Genomic DNA, 10,358 nt, shown 5'->3' with positions numbered 1-10,358 from the left:
AGGGTTTTTGGGATTCCCAGTGGAAAAAAGAGTGGAAGCTTATAACGTTCATAATAGCATTAGCTTCTCTTCTTTGCCTTCTGTTCCAGCTTATGGATAAGAGAAGAGGATTAGGCAGCCATGGGAAGAGCAGGGAGATAAGGTTCACCATGTAGACGCCAGGGAACAAACTGGCTACGATATGGATGCTTCAGGAGATGTGCCAGCAATGTGCAATAGCCCCATGGATCTTTAAGCTTGCTGGCTTTTCTAGAACTTTTCTCCTTTCTTGAAGTCCTGCAGAAACTGTTTCATTCTCTACAATTCATCACAAATCTAATGCTATGTCTTAAAAAACCCCTTTAACTTAGATATTTGTGTATAGCAAGTTTGCATTCTGATAAACTTTTTGTCTTCAACTTATGCTTTTCCTTTGGCCCCAAGTACATTATTTGCACCTTTCGCTTCACATCCTATTTTTTTTCTGAATCCTTTTAGTCTTATGAAGTGTGCCGCTTGTTTGTATAACAGATCACAATCTAAGAAGTCATTAGCTCAAGATACAGGGATGATCAAATAGTTGGGTTTATGTATTTTCAAATAAGAATGATAATGTAGGTAGGTAAATCTCCTTTCATTCGCCAGGGTTCTTGATCTCTTCACCAACTGATTCACCAACTGTAAGTTGTGCAGAAAAAATCTGACACCTGTGAACTCTTGCACACCGATAATTAAGATGGTTTTATGTAATTGAAATAATCCTAGGCATATTAGTTAAACAGAATGAATTTGGACAGCACCCAGAGAGGTTAATGCAGTGTGACTGTTTCCAACATTTTTTTACACTTTAGTGATCTTACTTGAGAGAGCCATGTATTCTTATTAATCAGTAGCCCTATAATGTATGGTATTAATAATGTAACTACCAAATACAATCACTGCTGAGGGAAGTACTTAAAAATACTCTGTATTTGACAGCACTTAATGTGAGTGTGTCTCTTGTCTATCTCTGTCATCTTTTCCGCGCTCTTTTTAGGACAAAAAGTTGGTTATTGCCATGTTAGAGTTCCCATCCTCCTGCCTGTCCTTCTCAATCTGCAAATGGACAAACTCGTGAAAGGACTTGTTGCAGAGGAACAGAAGGGCATTGCATTTCTGACAAATTGTGCTTGGTGAGGGAAGAAACCTTTACCTTATATTTTATGCAGTAGCTAAATTATTTCCTTGATCTGTTTCAGATACTTAAGTGCTGCCTATAATGTATGCCACTGGAATTAGACAGCAGGTGCTTCCTTCAGGTAGTCATAAAGTCTTTTAGAAGACTTTAAAATGTCAGTATCGGTTAAAAAAATTTGGTGGGAAGTTAGCTACTGCGGAGACTTTGTGGAAATTTTCAATACAGTGCTTTTCTTCAAAGAATTAAATCAAATTTTCATTCATATATGATGGAAGATAGTCAACTGGATGCCTCCAAGAGTAAGACTCTTCTGAAACCCATGTGCACAGGAATTATGCTTGTTGCTCCCTGTGCCATTTTTAGGCCATTGCTAGTTTTGTCAGACTTATAATTTCCTGCATGCATTATATACTGGCCAAGAATTCTGCTTGAAGCAAAACCATCCTGTATTTGGTTTTTTTTTCTCTTCCCCTGACAAGCCTTTCCTAAATTTCTTATGATATCCATTGAACCTATTCTGATCATGTTAATTCCTTCTTTTCTTCCTTGCTTCTAAGGAAAGATCTTAGCTTTTCAAGCATCTGAATAATCACTGAGAGAATGAATTTGTTATATTGTGTGTGTACATATCCAGTTAAAACTAGAGTTAGGGACAGACGTTGTCTTAATGTAAGAGGGTTAAAACTTGTGAACTGTTTTAATTTAGAGATAATTTAATTAAAAATATTAAAATTAATCAGATAGCTAACACAAACAGAATGCACCCAGTCTACTACATCCTTAATTTTTTTCCAGAATGTGAGGTACATAACAGTTGTGATAATGATTTTTAAAGCAATATTTAACAATTTGCTATTCATTAGCTGTATAAGAAATATACATATATTAATAGTAATATATAATATATGAATTTATTCCAACTGCTAGGAAATATTTACAATGTTTTACATACAATATTTTACACAAACAATTTTACCTTTTTATCTGTGATGTTCTCAAAAAGTTACATTTCACTCTGGTCTATCTTTCTGCTGACTTAAGCTGCAAGAAAATCATGGTAGAATAACTGTTCAATACTAATGCACATTTTAGAGACAACATCATCAGTAGAAAGGAACTAGAGGTAGTCCCTGATGTTATAAAATGGTGTATTGGATATATTTAGGTGATACTCCAAGTTTATGATAGAGCTTCTGAAGCTTCTTATGTTTTAGTAGCATATTGCTTTTTACAGCACTCTCTGTCTTTCCCTCAAAGGGACATAAGAAAGAAGGCGCTTTAGACTTCTGTAAAATAGGTAAAAGATACACGTTGGAACTTTTGGAAATTTGCAAAGATGTTTTCTTAGAGCATGAAAAAGGAGCAAGCACTGTGGGAAACAGCCCTAATGCCTGTTGGAAATATCTTGTGCACTTCTGTAAAGATACTTCAGCCTGTTGATACTTCAGTCTGTTTCTTCTCGTTTTCATCATCTCATGCCATGTAGTGACTGAAGGCCTGCATCTATATGTCTTAACATATTTACACGCTATTTTTAGAAGTCTAATAAAGAAGATAATGATGGGAAAAAATAGATGTCTGTCCCCAGATGTTTACAGCTCCTTTGTGAGTTAATCACCAGAGAGTTAGCAGAATGCAGCGCTGATGTTTTACATGTAAACCGTTACACAGTGCGTGTTTCTGTAAGAAATAGAGGCAAGAATATTTCACCCATTAGTCTAGCATTCCAGTGCAACAACACGTAAGGTTACAAAGAAAGAAAAATCAGTTTTGTTCCATCCAGACCCTCTACAATTCTGCCAATTAAATTCAGAGAAACAGTAATACATAAATATACCTGTCAGCTGATTGTATTGAGTTGATACTAGATTATATCAATTTTGTTTAACAATTTTGTTGAACTATTTTGCTCCATCAAACACTATATTTGGGTTTTGCATTGCATTTTTTCATTCATTTTAAAGGACTAGTATTTCTTTAAAACAAACATACACAAAACACTGTCATGTTAATTTCAGCAATCCACATATATTACACTGTAAACAGTCTTGTTGGTGACCTGGCTTTCATTTTGCCTTTAAGATTAAGGCAGCCTGTTCCTTTTTAATAGATCGATTAAAGTATGTCCTGCATATCATACAGTACTGTTGCTGTCTTCAACCTCTGTATTATCTAAATTAGTTATCACTTGGGGGCAGAGATGATATAAATATCAGCAATAAGACTTCATGCTACTTTTGTGAATAAACAATAATTTTTATTGCTTTACTTACTAAAATCATCATTGACTGTCCTTCACATGCATTTCTCTTTACTGACAGTTAGGATAGGACTTGATGCAAAAGGCTGATTCAACACTTACGAAGTGGTGAATCACTTTTTCTAGGTGCTTATGTCTTTCATTTGCTGTAGAAGAGCTGAGACGACCAGCCTGAACTGGACATTTGACTCTTCGGTCATCTAAAGTTCAGTGAAACATCTCCCAGGCACAGCATATAACTTGCCTTCTCATGGCTTTTCAAGCTTTTTGTTTCAAAGTTGGTACATTCTATGTGGTCCTTGAAAATGTGGCTAGCAAGAGGAGATTTGTTTAAAAGTTGGAGTTCCCTGGCTTGAAAGTGTCCAGTCCAGTGGAAATGAGTATGAGTAAGGAGTATGGGTGAAGCAGGTGAAGCTGCACAGACCACACAGCTGGTCTCCTGGCTGGGCTGCTTTAGAGTCTGTCTCTCAGAGACATTATTCATGATAGGTAGCAATGCACACACACATCTTAAGTGACATGTCACTTATCTTCTCTCTTTCTTTCTCTCTCTTCTCTCTCTCTCTCCCCCCCTTCTCTCGAGAGATCAGGAAATCAACACTAGGGCTAAGCATGAACTACTATGACAATTGTGGTAAGCAAAAGTATTCATGCCAGTGTTTTTCTCTATTTCTGGTCAATTTCTTTCACATTATAGCTTACTTTCATTTTATGCAGATAGTGCCAAACATGAAAGGCTATTACTAACATGGTGAAAAATGTTTCTCAAATTAGTACCTTCCAAGAGATTGATTGGGATTTCTCTCTGCATTTTGTTAAAGGGAATGTCAACAGTGTTTCTGATGCTGAAATTAGTTTCGGAAAAATTTTCAAGCACTTTTTAGAACATCTTATTATCATCTCTCTAATTGTGCTTCTACATTGCTTGGACGAAATGTCAAGTAAGGTTTTATCATATGCATTTGTTCATGCTGTAAATGTTTGATTATTTTACTCATTTATTTGATGGTCAGACCCTTGAAAAAAGAAAGACGACATGAATCCTGATCTATTTTACTATGTTTTTATTACTTTATCACACCAATTGCAAAAGGATAAATCTACTTTATCGGTTTTCAAAAGGTTAATGTGACCATTAATCTCTCTTGAATATATGCTACGCACAATATCTGCTTTACTGCATATCCATTACAGAACCAAAGCTTTGCAAATTTGATCAAAATCAAACAAATTTTTTCCTCTCATCCTCCCAAAAACCCTTGTCTGCCCGGAAACTTTATTGTAACTCTATTTTGTTATAATCCCTTTAGTGTTTTCAGCAAATTAGCTAGCAGGCACAGTAAGAGTATCTAGATGACAGAGTAATTAGATATGCATATTTCCTTTTTTATCAGCCATAGCGTAGTTTAAAACTGCTAGCAGTGAAGCTACTTCAATGGAAGCTGTTTTAAATCTGTAGAATTGACTGCTGATATTTCTTTGAAGGCAGAAACAGATCCTATAGTTTTCATCGTTAATGCTGTATTGGAGGAAAAAAAGACTTTGCTATGTGGAACTTTGGCAGGTGCCAGGTACCAGACGCCAGAAACCCTCAGAGAAGGCTCTTTAGGGTGTATGGTCCATTTTAATCTATGGGCAGCCAGCTCTGTTTCCGAGATATGAAAAAGGCTGTAAGTCATTTGATACTATCTATTGGCCATATAGGAAAGCTAAAGCAGTAGGTGGTGAGAAGATCTGGAGCTGCCCTGTAGCAATATAATGGGTGCTACCTGTAGAACGGCTGTTTACTGTAGGAGTGTATTTAGTGTGGCTTAGATATTTTCATGGAAAATCCCTCAGTAAGTGCTTAAGATGTGGTAAGAGACAAGGTCACAAGCAGCAAAAAAAAAGTCCCCATGGAGCACCAAAGGAACTAACATGAATTTAGAAGGGAGGATACTCTCCAAAGAGGTGGGTAATTGGTGCAGATATTTGCAAGGTGTAATGCACAGTGCTGTGCGTTGCCTCACAGATGTGACAGCTTTGGGGCAGAGTGCGGTTTAATCATGGCTGCATGCGGTAGCCCCATGTTTATGAACTCTGCTGGGTGGACTTTATCAGTGTGTCTGCTTTTCTATTTGTGTACAGCTGTAATCCTTTGGACCCCAGCTGGCTCATTGTCAAACCAGCACAGATGCTTTCTTATCTTACTTTCCAGCAGTAGCATTGTGCTTAAATCATCTACTCTGTAGACATGCCTTGCAACACTGACAGGAAAAAACCTTATCTAGTCTTGCTTAGGTAACCACTGGGAATGGCAAGACAGATGCGTACATTGCTTGTTTTACAGTCCTTTTTTCCCCTAAGTATTCTGTTTTTATTGAAGCATAAATAATACTTTGTTTTGCATTGGCCACAAGCTTTTGGAAAGAAGAATCACAAATACTTAAATCTGGTCAAATATGTTTTTGTCTAGTCCAGGCTTGTTAAAGGAGTGAGAGAATTTCAAAAGTTGCAAGAATACTTAGCCCAGGAAGGAGACAGTAGCACAATTGTTCTATAACTGACAGATGGTACCAGCAAAAAAAATATTGTTCAGGTTTTCCTATTAGAAAGCTCAGCTGGCAAAGCATACTGAAGAACCAGAGACAAGGTTAAACACAGTGTCTGCCACTCAGTTGTGGAAGGCACATCAGTACTTGCTCTGGGTTGTTGGACTTGCTTATCAGTTTACAAAAAACAGCCTAGAAAGTGCAATATGTTTTACTGTAGTTGTAGCTTAATTAAAGACAATGAAAAGATTCAGATACTCAAAGTTATCTTTGTAGCAAGAGCCATGTGTATGACACTGAGCAAACGATTCAAAACTTCAGACTCCTTTCCAAATTAAGCTTGTTATATTACCTTCCTAAGTTAAAAATAGGACGGATCATTCCTGTGCTCTTCTGCATTTTATTTCCTTTGCAAGCGTAGTAAGCATAATATGTCTGCTTATCCATAAGTACAAAAGGGAGGACATGCTGTCAGCATTTTCAGCCTTATTTATTCCCAGGAATGTCACAGGGATTACAGAACTAAGTAAATGTATGCTATTATGAGTAAACGTTTCACAGCCTGCAAGGAAATACTCATTTTTCTTCAGCTGCTTTCTCTTCTTGCTAGTCCTCCACAATGGACTCAGTTATGACTAATTCTTTCTCTCAGCTACCTATTCATTGCCCTCTGTATTTCATTCAAAATCCCAGGGGTGGCTTGGAAAGGCTAGATCCAGAGTTGCTCAAGATTCACCCTGGGAAATTTAAAAAGAAACAGGAAAGATATTTACCATCCAACATGTTTTATTCTCTGAAGGGGTCACTTTCTGATCCATGAGTTTTTCTTTCTCTCTCAGAGGAAGTGCTTAAGCCCAAAATGTATCTTTAGTTTCATCGTGCAGTGCAACAGGTCCAGAAAACTGAATGCCTCTGCAAGTCTTCAGCCTATGCCCCAAGCTGCAAGACAAATTATAACAAGAAAGCATTAGGAAACAGTGATCAACTTGAGGTGGGATTCTCAACCTTTCAATAACGTCTCATTTTGTACAGAAAAGAGGAAAGAGATTATTTACGGCAATATGAGATCCCAATATGAGAGAATCCTAAGATTTTTCATCACCCCTACTAATCCTATTGGAATTAAATTAAAAAAAAAAAAAAAAAGGCACTAAGGGCATTTCCCCTCTGGAAAGAATGTAAGACAGGATTTGATGATGCTTGATATCCCAGACTTTCAAGGGTGTCCACACTAGGAAAACATTTGGATGAATGGGCAAGTAAATTGTAGAGTCTTCCAGTTAACTCAAGCCACTTGAAAATGAACAGCAAAAGAACAAAGTTTTTGCAGATTGACTATGAAATGTTAATCATCAGTAAAACTGACCCAAAAAATCCACTCATTCTTAACTATTAATCTTTTTGGTTTTCTTTACTTTTAATTTCCTCTCTAAATAAAAAGCTTTGAAGAGGAATGAAGGGACAGACTTGAAGATGCTTTGCCTGGTGGTATAGCAATCAAGTTATATCTTTAATAAAGTGACAGCCAGCTGAATGCACTGAAGATCAGTTAACCATATGGCAAAAATACTTGTGCTGCACTGCAGGGAAAATGGTCAGGGACTGGCTGTTGTAGAAGGAAGGTGAACACTTCTGATCAACTTGCTGGCCAGAAAACCCCAATGGTTTTCTTTTTTCGCCTGAAAGCATTAGAAGAAATATATGCTCCTTTTTAAGACTAGGAGACTAATTCTGATACTGACTTTTTAAATTTATTTTTATTTTTACTCTACTGTGGACATTCTGACAAATTCTAAAATGTGAAACTGATTTTACAATTCAGTAGTGGAGAATGTTTAATTTTTTTAATTGAACAAAAGAAGCTCTCAGTACAGGAAAAGTGTTTCCAGTCCAGCTCTACTCATAGTGTTTTTGGATTGCTCCTGGAGATGTTATTTGGATGAAAGCTCCTGTCAGACTTGATAAAATGACTGGTAAAGCCAAATTGGCATGCATTAAGGGAAATGACAGGAGAAAAGCTTAATCATGCTTGTACCAATAGATTCAAGCTATTTCAGTGATCACACGGCCATCCTGTGTGTGTCAGTAAGGCTTCACTTTCATCTCTGTAGAAAAAGCTGAGAGGCAAAAAGGCAATTGGCCTTGATTACATGCCGAGGAGAGGCCAAAGAGAAAAGTAAAGCTTTCTTGGCACTGATAAGATAACCGGTCGTGCTAATACACTCTGTGTCCCACAAAACAAACAGGAAGATAGTAGTAAAATGGAGGAATGAATTATTTTGCATGGAGAAAGCTTGGAAGTACACACCTTAGTCCTACCCCTGACCCAGTTTGGTGGGAAAAAAAAGTCAATGGAAAGTGTGGAACAGTGTTAGATGAACAAAAAACATCTGAGTAACCATCAGGTTACTCTAATATAATGACTATACTATTACAATGACTGATATTAAATATAAGCTGCTAATCGAGGAAAGGTTAGTCCAGCCCTTTTTCATAATTCCAAGTGGTTCCATTGAACATGCACCACGAAGAATTTGGGTTTCTCCATAGTCACAGCCTTTGCTGGAGGCTGCAGAAACTCACTACTGAGAATTTTTGAGCAGCACAGCTGGCAAGCCTTTAGCTTCTTGGGGCAATATTAGAAATACAAGAGTTTGGCTTGCAGATAAAACTCCTGAGTGTCTCCCTCTGTCATATTGACCTGTTAAAATCCTAACGTGCAGGATAGCCATGACAGCAGCATTATCCTGAGAAGCTGAAGGCTGTCAATCACATTATGACACAGCTTTGGAAGCACATCTTATTCCACTGACTCCAACTGGCCACCCTTTGAGTGTAGGTGGGTGTGCTCTAGGGCTAAGTTATCTCCTTGAATGTTGTTTCCCTGTTTTCTTTATTTTCCTTAAATACTGCTTAAGATTGTTATTAGAGAAAAACAATCTCCAGAGGACCTCTGCTTTCTGCCAATCCTTTGCTAAACTCATAGGAGAGGTGAAAATACTAAAGAACTATTAATTCTCTGTGCTTCAAAAAGAAAAGGATGCTGCTGTGTCACACAGCAGTTTATCTGAAGTTCCTAAGCTTAGTTTCAGTCCTTCAGATTGTTGAAGATGATCTTAAGTTTTACTGAATCTTTAGGTTATGAAATAATCAACTATAAGAACATTTTGATTCTAATAAGTTAGCCCTTATGGTAGCGTTATGTATAGGTTGATGTGTTAATTATTATTTGAGGCTGTGTTGCTTGAAGTCCCTATTCTCTATTCTCTGGACTCTCTAAACCATAACCAGAGCCTCTAGGTTCTATTGTTTATGGGATGAGTTATTTGACAACCTGGCAAGGTAGAGATCCAGCTGGTCAACTTGGCAACAAAACCTATTTTTAAGGTGTCCTGAAGTGAACTGCCTTCATTATAATACTAAAAAACACACCCACAGGTCAAGAAGACCCTTGCCCAGGTGAAGACCCTTCCCCTGCACAAGCGTAGTAACAGAAGAGAATGACAGAGCAGATATTATAATTGTATGTAAATCATTAACCAATCATTGTAACTGGGAGTGTACTACCTTATAATTTTTGTCTATAAATGTAACGGTGATCTAGCCATAGGTGTGCTTGATTTGTGGAAATTCCACCTTGCACCGCAATAAAGAATGCCTGCTTTCTAAAACTCCAAACTGAGTCTTAGAGAGTTCTTCACCTGCCGATTTACGGTAACAAGATGGGACATGCTCAGACATGCTAGTGAGAGACAATGATAGACAGGATTTCTATGCTTTTCTCAGTTTTGGTTTTTATGTCTCATTACTTTAAAAAAAGGAGTGATTGGGTTAGGTTGGACCTTGTGGCGGGAGGCGAGCAGCTGAGCATGCCTGTGAAGGGAAGTTTAGGAGCTGGAGTTTGTGGCAAGCAGGAGAGTGAGTGATCACAGGTAGGAGCCAGGAGCTAGCAAGGCTGGGAGGCTGCTGGGAGCAGGGTACAGATGGTCCTTCGGGCTCCACACTGACAAAGACGCTTCCTAGAGACCAGGAGGGTTTTGGCATTGAGTATCCTGACACCAAGGCAAGGCCTCATCTGCAAGAAGTGGGTGAAAAATTTGTTTTTTTATATACATATATTTATTATTATCACACCTACAGTGTTCTTTTAAAAAAAACCCCTTTGCGTCTCTAGCAGGAAAATATCTAGGCAGATCTGCTACAAAGCTCTGGGGTCCTTTTGCAAGCAGAGGCAGAAATTCAGAATGCAAACCAGATATTACACTTTCACAGCTTTATTAACACTGGGCTTTTTTCTTTCATTTATACAGCTTTGTCTACATAGGTATAAATCTAGCAAGAATGGCATTTCTGCCACCATGTTGTGCAGATGTTTTTGTAATGGTGTTTAGCTGGAGCGGCACTGAAAACT

The sequence above is a fragment of the Pygoscelis adeliae genome, unplaced genomic scaffold (assembly GCF_000699105.1).
Source record: "Pygoscelis adeliae isolate BGI_AS28 unplaced genomic scaffold, ASM69910v1 Scaffold167, whole genome shotgun sequence".
Lineage (NCBI taxonomy): Eukaryota > Metazoa > Chordata > Aves > Sphenisciformes > Spheniscidae > Pygoscelis > Pygoscelis adeliae.
Note: the sequence above shows the minus strand (reverse complement) of the source record.